General features: G+C 55.3%; 1 protein-coding gene across 2 annotated transcripts in view; it reads right to left on the reverse strand.

The window, feature by feature from the left end:
• The window catches only part of TRIM66 (tripartite motif containing 66), a 79771-nt gene extending 68718 nt beyond the window's left edge, over positions 1–11053 (reverse strand). For both annotated transcript variants that reach the window (XM_072131756.1, XM_072131754.1), the window contains exon 1: positions 10961–11053. The gene's annotated coding sequence lies outside the window, so the exon portion shown is untranslated. The remainder of the gene's footprint in view (positions 1–10960) is intronic.
• Between the last annotated feature and the right edge of the window lie 2149 nt (positions 11054–13202).

The raw sequence follows: 13202 nt of genomic DNA on the forward strand, positions 1-13202 counted from the left end.
TGAATATTCTGTTACTTTTTAGGAAACAATAAACATCTTATTGTGCGGGAACTTACCAAAACCTAGGGAAGACCTCATGTGGCTTATTTACTAAGGGGTTGTGGCCGCACTTTTGTCGGTTTTTCCAACGTTTTTGGGATTTGTGCCACTGTGCCACGTTATTTAACAGGGGTTTATGTTGCAAGTCATCGGATTTTGGTGGCGGGCTGTCAGAGCATCCGACTGATTCGGACTGAGCGCAGGATTTAACTTTCAAATTGTGTCGCAAGATCAAGCACTTACATGCACCAGGAAGAAGAAGGTGAACTCCGGGGACCTGAGCGGGGAAGCGACACATGCAGGATATCGGGTGCATGATCTTAGTGACTCCCCGCACAGCACATTATACACAGACAATGCACTTACATGCACCAGGAAGAAGAAGGCGAACTCCAGGGACCTGAGCGGGGAAGAGACACATGCAGGATATCGGGCGCAGGATCTTAGTGACTCCCTGCACAGCACATTATACACGGACAATGCACTTACATGCACCAGGAAGAAGAAGGTGAACTCCAGGGACCTGAGTGGGGAAGCGACACATGCAGGATATCGGGCGCAGGATCTTAGTGACTCCCCGCACAGCGCATTATACACGGACAATGCACTTACATGCACCAGGAGGAAGAAGGTGAACTCCAGGGACCTGAGCGGGGAAGCGACACATGCAGGATATCGGGTGCAGGATCTTAGTGACTCCCCGCACAGCGCATTATACACGGACAATGCACTTACATGCACCAGGAAGAAGAAGGTGAACTCCGGGGACCTGAGCGGGCAAGCGACACATGCAGGATATCGGGCGCAGGATCTTAGTGACTCCCTACACAGCGCATTATACACGGACAATGCACTTACATGCACCAGGAAGAAGAAGGCGAACTCCGGGGACCTGAGCGGGGAAGCGACACATGCAGGAACTCGGGCGCAGGATCTTAGTGACTCCCCGCACAGCGCATTATACACGGACAATGCACTTACATGCACCAGGAAGAAGAAGGTGAACTCCAGGGACCTGAGCGGGGAAGTGACACATGCAGGATATCAGGCGCAGGATCTTAGTGACTCCCCGCACAGCGCATTATACACGGACAATGCACTTACATGCACCAGGAAGAAGAAGGTGAACTCCAGGGACCTGAGCGGGGAAGCGACACATGCAGGATATCGGGAGCAGGATCTTAGTGACTCCCCGCACAGCGCATTATACACGGACAATGCACTTACATGCACCAGGAAGAAGAAGGTGAACTCCGGGGACCTGAGCGGGGAAGCGACACATGCAGGATATCGGGGGCAGGATCTTAGTGACTCCCCGCACAGCGCATTATACACGGACAATGCACTTACATGCACCAGGAAGAAGAAGGTGAACTCCAGGGACCTGAGCGGGGAAGCGACACATGCAGGATATCGGGGGCAGGATCTTGGTGACTCCCCGCACAGCGCATTATACACGGACAATGCACTTACATGCACCAGGAAGAAGAAGGTGAACTCCAGGGACCTGAGCGGGGAAGCGACACATGCAGGATATCAGGCGCAGGATCTTGGTGACTCCCCGCACAGCGCATTATACACGGACAATGCACTTACATGCACCAGGAAGAAGAAGGTGAACTCCAGGGACCTGAGCGGGGAAGCGACACATGCAGGATATCAGGCGCAGGATCTTAGTGACTCCCCGCACAGCGCATTATACACGGACAATGCACTTACATGCACCAGGAAGAAGGAGGTGAACTCCGGGGACCTGAGCAGGGAAATGACACATGCAGGATATCGGACGCATGATCTTAGTGACTCCCTGTACGGCGCATTATACACGGACAATGCTCTTACATGCACCAGGAAGAAGAAGGAGAACTCCGGGGACCTGAGCGGGGAAGCGACACATGCAGGATATCGGACGCACGATCTTAGTGACTCCCCGCACAGCGCATTATACACGGACAATGCACTTACATGCACCAGGAAGAAGAAGGTGAACTCCGGGGACCTGAGCGGGGAAGTGACACATGCAGGATATCGGGGGCACGATCTTAGTGACTCCCCGCACAGCGCATTATACACGGACAATGCACTTACATGCACCAGGAAGAAGAAGGTGAACTCCAGGGACCTGAGCGGGGAAGCGACACATGCAGGATATCGGGCGCAGGATCTTAGTGACTCCCCGCACAGCACATTATACACGGACAATGCACTTACATGCACCAGGAAGAAGAAGGTGAACTCCGGGGACCTGAGCGGGGAAGCGACACATGCAGGATATCGGGCGCAGGATCTTAGTGACTCCCCGCACAGCGCATTATACACGGACAATGCACTTACATGCACCAGGAAGAAGAAGGTGAACTCCGGGGACCTGAGCGGGGAAGCAGCACATGCAGGATATCGGGCGCAGGATCTTAGTGACTCCCCGCACAGCGCATTATACACGGACAATGCACTTACATGCACCAGGAAGAAGAAGGTGAACTCCTGGGACCTGAGCGGGGAAGCGACACATGCAGGATATCGGGTGCATGATCTTAGTGACTCCCCGCACAGCGCATTATACACGGACAATGCACTTACATGCACCAGGAAGAAGAAGGAGAACTCCTGGGACCTGAGCGGGGAAGCGACACATGCAGGATATCGGGCGCAGGATCTTAGTGACTCCCCGCACAACGCATTATACACGGACAATGCACTTACATGTACCAGGAAGAAGAAGGTGAACTCTGGGGACCTGAGCGGGGAAGTGACACATGCAGGATATCGGGTGCAGGATCTTAGTGACTCCCCGCACAGCACATTATACACGGACAATGCACTTACATGCACCAGGAAGAAGAAGGGGAACTCCGGGGACCTGAGCGGGGAAGTGACACATGCAGGATATCGGGCGCAGGATCTTAGTGACTCCCCGCACAGCGCATTATACACGGACAATGCACTTACATGCACCAGGAAGAAGAAGGTGAACTCCGGGGACCTGAGCGGGGAAGCGACACATGCAGGATATCGGGTGCAGGATCTTAGTGACTCCCCGCACAGCGCATTATACATGGACAATGCACTTACATGCACCAGGAAGAAGAAGGTGAACTCTGGGGACCTGAGCGGGGAAGTGACACATGCAGGATATCGGGCGCAGGATCTTAGTGACTCCCTACACAGCACATTATACACGGACAATGCACTTACATGCACCAGGAAGAAGAAGGTGAACTCCAGGGACCTGAGCGGGGAAGCGACACATGCAGGATATCGGGCGCAGGATCTTAGTGACTCCCCGCACAGCGCATTATACACGGACAATGCACTTACATGCACCAGGAAGAAGAAGGTGAACTCCGGGGACCTGAGCGGGGAAGTGACACATGCAGGATATCGGGAGCAGGATCTTAGTGACTCCCCGCACAGCGCATTATACACGGACAATGCACTTACATGCACCAGGAAGAAGAAGGTGAACTCCAGGGACCTGAGCGGGGAAGTGACACATGCAGGATATCGGGTGCAGGATCTTAGTGACTCCCCGCACAGCGCATTATACACGGACAATGCACTTACATGCACCAGGAAGAAGAAGGTGAACTCCGGGGACCTGAGCGGGGAAGTGACACATGCAGGATATCGGGTGCAGGATCTTAGTGACTCCCCGCACAGCGCATTATACACGGACAATGCACTTACATGCACCAGGAAGAAGAAGGTGAACTCCGGGGACCTGAGCGGGGAAGTGACACATGCAGGATATCGGGTGCAGGATCTTAGTGACTCCCCGCACAGCGCATTATACACGGACAATGCACTTACATGCACCAGGAAGAAGAAGGTGAACTCTGGGGACCTGAGCGGGGAAGTGACACATGCAGGATATCGGGCGCAGGATCTTAGTGACTCCCTACACAGCGCATTATACACGGACAATGCACTTACATGCACCAGGAAGAAGAAGGTGAACTCCAGGGACCTGAGCGGGGAAGCGACACATGCAGGATATCGGGCGCAGGATCTTAGTGACTCCCCGCACAGCACATTATACACGGACAATGCACTTACATTCACCAGGAAGAAGAAGGTGAACTCCAGGGACCTGAGCGGGGAAGCGACACATGCAGGATATCGGGCGCAGGATCTTAGTGACTCCCCGCACAGCGCATTATACACGGACAATGCACTTACATGCACCAGGAAGAAGAAGGTGAACTCCAGGGACCTGAGCGGGGAAGTGACACATGCAGGATATCGGGTGCACGATCTTAGTGACTCCCTGCACAGCACATTATACACGGACAATGCACTTACATGCACCAGGAAGAAGAAGGTGAACTCCGGGGACCTGAGTGGGGAAGCGACACATGCAGGATATCGGGCGCAGGATCTTAGTGACTCCCCGCACAGCGCATTATACACGGACAATGCACTTACATGCACCAGGAAGAAGAAGGTGAACTCCAGGGACCTGAGCGGGGAAGCGACACATGCAGGTTATCGGGCGCACGATCTTAATGACTCCCCGCACAGCGCATTATACATGGACAATGCACTTACATGCACCAGGAAGAAGAAGGTGAACTCCTGGGACCTGAGTGGGGAAGTGACACATGCAGGATATCGGGTGCAGGATCTTAGTGACTCCCTGCACAGCGCATTATACATGGACAATGCACTTACATGCACCAGGAAGAAGAAGGTGAACTCCAGGGACCTGAGCGGGGAAGCGACACATGCAGGATATCGGGCGCAGGATCTTAGTGACTCCCCGCACAGCGCATTATACACGGACAATGCACTTACATGCACCAGGAAGAAGAAGGTGAACTCCAGGGACCTGAGCGGGGAAGCGACACATGCAGGATATCGGGCGCAGGATCTTAGTGACTCCCCGCACAGCGCATTATACACGGACAATGCACTTACATGCACCAGGAAGAAGAAGGTGAACTCCGGGGACCTGAGCAGGGAAGTGACACATGCAGGATATCGGGCGCAGGATCTTAGTGACTCCCCGCACAGCGCATTATACACGGACAATGCACTTACATGCACCAGGAAGAAGAAGGTGAACTCCAGGGACCTGAGCGGGGAAGCGACACATGCAGGATATCGGGTGAAGGATCTTAGTGACTCCCCGCACAGCGCATTATACACAGACAATGCACTTACATGCACCAGGAAGAAGAAGGTGAACTCCGGGGACCTGAGCGGGGAAGTGACACATGCAGGATATCGGGCGCAGGATCTTAGTGACTCCCCGCACAGTGCATTATACACGGACAATGCACTTACATGCACCAGGAAGAAGAAGGTGAACTCCAGGGACCTGAGCGGGGAAGCGACACATGCAGGATATCAGGTGCAGGATCTTAGTGACTCCCCGAACAGCGCATTATACACGGACAATGCACTTACATGCACCAGGAAGAAGAAGGTGAACTCCAGGGACCTGAGCAGGGAAGTGACACATGCAGGATATCGGGCGCAGGATCTTAGTGACTCCCCGCACAGTGCATTATACACGGACAATGCACTTACATGCACCAGGAAGAAGAAGGTGAACTCCGGGGACCTGAGCGGGGAAGCGACACATGCAGGATATCGGGCGCAGGATCTTAGTGACTCCCCGCACAGTGCATTATACACGGACAATGCACTTACATGCACCAGGAAGAAGAAGGTGAACTCCAGGGACCTGAGCGGGGAAGTGACACATGCAGGATATCGGGTGCAGGATCTTAGTGACTCCCCGCACAGCGCGTTATACACGGACAATGCACTTACATGCACCAGGAAGAAGAAGGTGAACTCCAGGGACCTGAGCGGGGAAGCGACACATGAAGGATATCGGGTGCAGGATCTTAGTGACTCCCCGCACAGCGCATTATACACGGACAATGCACTTTCGGAGAACTCTGCGGATCGGGGTCTGTGACATGTGACGTGGATCTCTCCCCGGGATCTGTGACATGTGACGCGGATCCATGGCTGCTCCCAGGCTTCTCCTCCGGCTGCTGCTCGGGGACTCGTCACCACAGCTGGTGCCTGGGTTAATCAGCAGCCATGAGGGTCTCTTGCGTCACTGCTCCGGGGGCCGTGTATGAGGCAATCTGATGACACACCAGGGTGTACGTCCTACAAGGTGCAGGAGCCCGGGCATGCCACGTCTCTGGGGCCCCTGGGTTTCTTTTGACTTTTCTTTGACATTTTGAGATTTTTATTCCGTGCGGTCCTGACAGGGAGCCTAAGGGTCGTGCCCCCCCCCCCCCGGGCAGCGCTGGGTCCTTCCTGGGGCCCCTCTACCAGTCACTATATCACCAGGGGTCCCGGGGTAACTAGAAGCGGATGGGCCCCGGTGCATAATGTATGAGCCATAATGTCTGGTATATAGCACTAGTCTTCTCATATAGGAAAGTGACACCTCCTGGGCCCCTAAGCCTCCGCACCCGCTGCAGCCCCTCCAGTGACGCCCCCGCCTGGGGTATAACGTACATTGCACTCACAGCTTCTCATTGTACAATATGTTACATCCACATTTATACTTTGTTTCCTCCCTGGAGACCGTCGGCAATAATAATCAGGGACCCCCATCACCACAACCCCACCCCCTTACCCTGTGACATCACCGGATCCCTGAGCTAACCCCACCCCCTTACCCTCTGACATCACTAGATCCCTGACATAACCCCACCCCCTTACCCTGTGACATCACTAGATCCCTGAGCTAACCCCACCCCCTTACCCTGTGACATCACCGGATCCCTGAGCTAACCCCACCCCCTTACCCTGTGACATCACCGGATCCCTGAGCTAACCCCACCCCCTTACCCTGTGACATCACTAGATCCCTGAGATAACCCCACCCCCTTACCCTGTGACATCACCGGATCCCTGAGATAACCCCACCCCCTTACCCTGTGACATCACTAGATCCCTGAGATAACCCCACCCCCTTACCCTGTGACATCACTAGATCCCTGAGATAACCCCACCCCCTTACCCTGTGACATCACCAGATCCCTGAGATAACCCCACCCCCTTACCCTGTGACATCACCAGATCCCTGAGATAACCCCACCCCCTTACCCTGTGACATCACCAGATCCCTGAGATAACCCCACCCCCTTACCCTGTGACATCACCAGATCCCTGAGATAACCCCACCCCCTTACCCTGTGACATCACTAGATCCCTGAGATAACCCCACTCCCTTACCCTGTGACATCACCAGATCCCTGAGATAACCCCACCCCCTTACCCTGTGACATCACCAGATCCCTGAGCTAACCCCACCCCCTTACCCTGTGACATCACTAGATCCCTGAGATAACCCCACCCCCTTACCCTGTGACATCACCGGATCCCTGAGATAACCCCACCCCCTTACCCTGTGACATCACTAGATCCCTGAGATAACCCCACCCCCTTACCCTGTGACATCACTAGATCCCTGAGATAACCCCACCCCCTTACCCTGTGACATCACCAGATCCCTGAGATAACCCCACCCCCTTACCCTGTGACATCACCAGATCCCTGAGATAACCCCACCCCCTTACCCTGTGACATCACTAGATCCCTGAGATAACCCCACTCCCTTACCCTGTGACATCACCAGATCCCTGAGATAACCCCACCCCCTTACCCTGTGACATCACCAGATCCCTGAGATAACCCCACTCCCTTACCCTGTGACATCACCAGATCCCTGAGATAACCCCACCCCCTTACCCTGTGACATCACTAGATCCCTGACATAACCCCACCCCCTTACCCTGTGACATCACTAGATCCCTGAGATAACCCCACCCCCTTACCCTGGGACATCACCGGATCCCTGAGATAACCCCACCCCCTTACCCTGTGACATCACTAGATCCCTGACATAACCCCAACCCCTTACCCTGTGACATCACCGGATCCCTGAGATAACCCCACCCCCTTACCCTGTGACATCACCGGATCCCTGAGATAACCCCACCCCCTTACCCTGTGACATCACCGGATCCCTGAGATAACCCCACCCCCTTACCCTGTGACATCACCGGATCCCTGAGATAACCCCACCCCCTTACCCTGTGACATCACCGGATCCCTGAGATAACCCCACCCCCTTACCCTGTGACATCACCGGATCCCTGAGATAACCCCACCCCCTTACCCTGTGACATCACTAGATCCCTGACATAACCCCACCCCCTTACCCTGTGACATCACTAGATCCCTGACATAACCCCACCCCCTTACCCTGGGACATCACTAGATCCCTGACATAACCCCACCCCCTTACCCTGTGACATCACTAGATCCCTGACATAACCCCACCCCCTTACCCTGTGACATCACTAGATCCCTGACATAACCCCACCCCCTTACCCTGTGACATCACTAGATCCCTGACATAACCCCACCCCCTTACCCTGTGACAGCACTAGATCCCTGAGATAACCCCACCCCCTTACCCTGTGACAGCACTAGATCCCTGAGATAACCCCACCCCCTTACCTTGGGACATCACTAGATCCCTGACATAACCCCACCCCCTTACCCTGTGACATCACCGGATCCCTGAGATAACCCCACCCCCTTACCCTGTGACATCACCGGATCCCTGAGATAACCCCACCCCCTTACCCTGTGACATCACTAGATCCCTGACATAACCCCACCCCCTTACCCTGTGACATCACTAGATCCCTGACATAACCCCACCCCCTTACCCTGGGACATCACTAGATCCCTGACATAACCCCACCCCCTTACCCTGTGACATCACTAGATCCCTGACATAACCCCACCCCCTTACCCTGTGACATCACTAGATCCCTGACATAACCCCACCCCCTTACCCTGTGACATCACTAGATCCCTGACATAACCCCACCCCCTTACCCTGTGACAGCACTAGATCCCTGAGATAACCCCACCCCCTTACCCTGTGACAGCACTAGATCCCTGAGATAACCCCACCCCCTTACCTTGGGACATCACTAGATCCCTGACATAACCCCACCCCCTTACCCTGTGACATCACTAGATCCCTGACATAACCCCACCCCCTTACCCTGACCCTTCATGTGTCATTAACCCTCTGTCTGCTGCAGGCTGGATAATGAGACGCAGTTATAACACCGCAGTCACATGGAGATTTATGGGAACTGAGGAAAACATTTCTCTTGCTGCTAATATATCACCCAGGACAATCCAGTGCTGCAGAGCATCGCACCACCTGTTCATATTCATATAAACGGAGTTACAGCTCCCCCTGCAATAAGTGCAGATTTATATCCCCCCCCCCCCCCATCATCTACAGCTCTGCAGAACATCTCACCTCCTCACAGTATCCAAGGCTCTGCAGAGCATCTCCCCTCCTCACAATATCCAGAGCTCTGCAGAGCATCTCCCCTCCTCACAATATCCAGAGCTCTGCAGAACATCTCCCCTCCTCACAATATCCAGAGCTCTGCAGAACATCTCACCTCCTCTCAGTATCCAGAGCTGTGCAGAACATCTCACCTCCTCACAATATCCAGAGCTCTGCAGAACATCTCACCTCCTCACAATATCCAGAGCTCTGCAGAACATCTCCCCACGTCACAGTATCCAGAGCTCTGCAGAACATCTCACCTCCTCACAATATCCAGAGCTCTGCAGAACATCTCACCTCCTCACAGTATCCAGAGCTCTGCAGAACATCTCACCTCCTCACAATATCCAGAGCTCTGCAGAACATCTCCCCTTCTCACAGTATCCAGAGCTCTGCAGAACATCTCCCCTTCTCACAGTATCCAGAGCTCTGCAGAACATCTCACCTCCTCTCAGTATCCAGAGCTCTGCAGATCATCTCACCTCCTCACAATATCCAGAGCTCTGAAGAACATCTCCCCTTCTCACAGTATCCACTGCTCTGCAGAACATCTCACCTCCTCTCAGTATCCAGAGCTCTGCAGAACATCTCACCTCCTCACAATATCCAGAGCTCTGCAGAACATCTCACCTCCTCACAGTATCCAGAGCTCTGCAGAACATCTCACCTCCTCACAATATCCAGAGCTCTGCAGAACATCTCCCCTTCTCACAGTATCCAGAGCTCTGCAGAACATCTCCCCTTCTCACAGTATCCAGAGCTCTGCAGAACATCTCCCCTTCTCACAGTATCCAGAGCTCTGCAGAACATCTCCCCTTCTCACAGTATCCAGAGCTCTGCAGAGCATCTGCCCTCCTCACAGTATCCAGAGCTCTGCAGAGCATCTCCCCTCCTCACAGTATATAGAGTTCTGCAGAACATCTCCCCTTCTCACAGTATCCAGCGCTCTGCAGAGCATCTCCCCTCCTCACAGTATATAGAGTTCTGCAGAACATCTCCCCTTCTCACAGTATCCAGCGCTCTGCAGAGCATCTCCCCTCCTCACAGTATCCAGAGCTCTGCAGAGCATCTCCCCTCCTCACAGTATATAGAGTTCTGCAGAGCATCTCCCATCCTCACAGTATCCAGAGCTCTGCAGATCATCTCCCCTCCTCACAGTATCCAGGGCTCTGCAGATCATCTCCCCTCCTCACAGTATCCAGGGCTCTGCAGAGCATCTCCACTCCTCACAGTATCCAGAGCTGTGCAGAGCATCTCCCCTTCTCACAGTATCCAGAGCTCTGCAGAACATCTCCCCTTCTCACAGTATCCAGGGCTCTGCAGAGCATCTCTACTCCTCACAGTATCCAGAGCTGTGCAGAGCATCTCCCCTTCTCACAGTATCCAGAGCTCTGCAGATCATCTCCCCTCCTCACAGTATCCAGAGCTCTGCAGAGCATCTCCCCTCCTCACAGTATCCAGGGCTCTGCAGAGCATCTCCCCTCCTCACAGTATCCAGGGCTCTGCAGAGCATCTCCCCTCCTCAGATTGTCCCCCCTCATGCAGTGGGCATGCTGGTACCTGTAGTGTGCGCCGTGGTCCTGGTGCAGGTGGAGCAGCACTGGGTGCAGCAGGTAGGATCTGCTCTCAGCTGTGTCCCAGGCGGCAGGGGCTGTTTATATGAAGAGATGAATGATGCAAGCACTGGATGTAAATAGCGGCCCCCAGGGGCCCAGAGACAGGAGGGAGGGGGCCAAACCTGCCAGCAGCCTCCAGGTATCAGTGTGACCCGCAGAGCTGACACTCCACCACTGACTAATAGAGCTGACACTCCACCACTGTCCCTGACCCACAGAGCTGACACTCCACCACTGACCCATAGAGCTGACACTCCACCACTGTCCCTGACCCACAGAGCTGACACTCCACCACTGACCCCTGCCAGCAGCCTCCATGTATCAGTGTGACCCACAGAGCTGACACTCCACCACTGACCCCTGCCAGCAGCCTCCAAGTATCAGTGTGACCCTCAGAGCTGACACTCCACCACTGACCCCTGACCCACAGAGCTTACACTCCACCACTGACACCTGACACGCAGAGCTGACACTCCACCACTGACCCCTGCCAGCAGCCTCCAAGTATCAGTGTGACCCGCAGAGCTGACACTCCACCAATGACCCCTGACCCGCAGAGCTGACACTCCACCACTGACCCCTGACCCGCAGAGCTGACACTCCACCACTGACCCCTGCCAGCAGGCCCCATGTATCAGTGTGGCCCACAGAGCTGACATTCCACCCCTGACCCGCAGAGCTGACACTCCACCACTGACCCCTGCCAGCAGCCCCCATGTATCAGTGTGACCCACAGAGCTGACACTCCACCACTGACCCCTGCCAGCAGCCCCCATGTATCAGTGTGACCCTCAGAGCTGACACTCCACCACTGACCCACAGAGCTGACACTCCACCACTGACCCCTGCCAGCAGCCCCCATGTATCAGTGTGACCCACAGAGCTGACACTCCACCACTGACCCCTGCCAGCAGCCCCCATGTATCAGTGTGACCCGCAGAGCTGACACTCCACCAATGACCCCTGACCCGCAGAGCTGACACTCCACCACTGACCCCTGACCCGCAGAGCTGACACACCACCACTGACCCCTGCCAGCAGGCCCCATGTATCAGTGTGGCCCACAGAGCTGACATTCCACCCCTGACCCGCAGAGCTGACACTCCACCACTGACCCCTGCCAGCAGCCCCCATGTATCAGTGTGACCCGCAGAGCTGACACTCCACCACTGACCCCTGCCAGCAGCCCCCATGTATCAGTGTGGCCCACAGAGCTGACATTCCACCCCTGACCCGCAGAGCTGACACTCCACCACTGACCCCTGCCAGCAGCCTCCATGTATCAGTGTGACCCACAGAGCTGACACTCCACCCCTGTCCCGCAGAGCTGACACTCCACCACTGACCCCTGCCAGCAGGCCCCATGTATCAGTGTGGCCCACAGAGCTGACATTCCACCCCTGACCCGCAGAGCTGACACTCCACCACTGACCCCTGCCAGCAGCCTCCATGTATCAGTGTGACCCGCAGAGCTGACATTCCACCCCTGACCCGCAGAGCTGACACTCCACCACTGACCCCTGCCAGCAGGCCCCATGTATCAGTGTGACCCGCAGAGCTGACACTCCACCACTGACCCCTGCCAGCAGCCTCCATGTATCAGTGTGACCCACAGAGCTGACACTCCACCACTGACCCCTGCCAGCAGCCTCCATGTATCAGTGTGACCCGCAGAGCTGACATTCCACCCCTGACCCGCAGAGCTGACACTCCACCACTGACCCCTGTCAGCAGCCTCCATGTATCAGTGTGACCCGCAGAGCTGACACTCCACCACTGACCCCTGACCCGCAGAGCTGACACTCCACCCCTGTCCCGCAGAGCTGACACTCCACCCCTGACCCGCAGAGCTGACACTCCACCACTGACCCCTGCCAGCAGGCCCCATGTATCAGTGTGACCCGCAGAGCTGACATTCCACCCCTGACCCGCAGAGCTGACACTCCACCACTGACCCCTGCCAGCAGGCCCCATGTATCAGTGTGACCCGCAGAGCTGACATTCCACCCCTGACCCGCAGAGCTGACACTCCACCACTGACCCCTGCCAGCAGCCTCCATGTATCAGTGTGACCCACAGAGCTGACACTCCACCACTGACCCCTGCCAGCAGCCTCCATGTATCAGTGTGACCCGCAGAGCTGACATTCCACCCCTGACCCGCAGAGCTGACACTCCACCACTGTC

The sequence above is a fragment of the Engystomops pustulosus genome, unplaced genomic scaffold (genome assembly GCF_040894005.1).
Source record: "Engystomops pustulosus unplaced genomic scaffold, aEngPut4.maternal MAT_SCAFFOLD_135, whole genome shotgun sequence".
Taxonomy (NCBI): domain Eukaryota; kingdom Metazoa; phylum Chordata; class Amphibia; order Anura; family Leptodactylidae; genus Engystomops; species Engystomops pustulosus.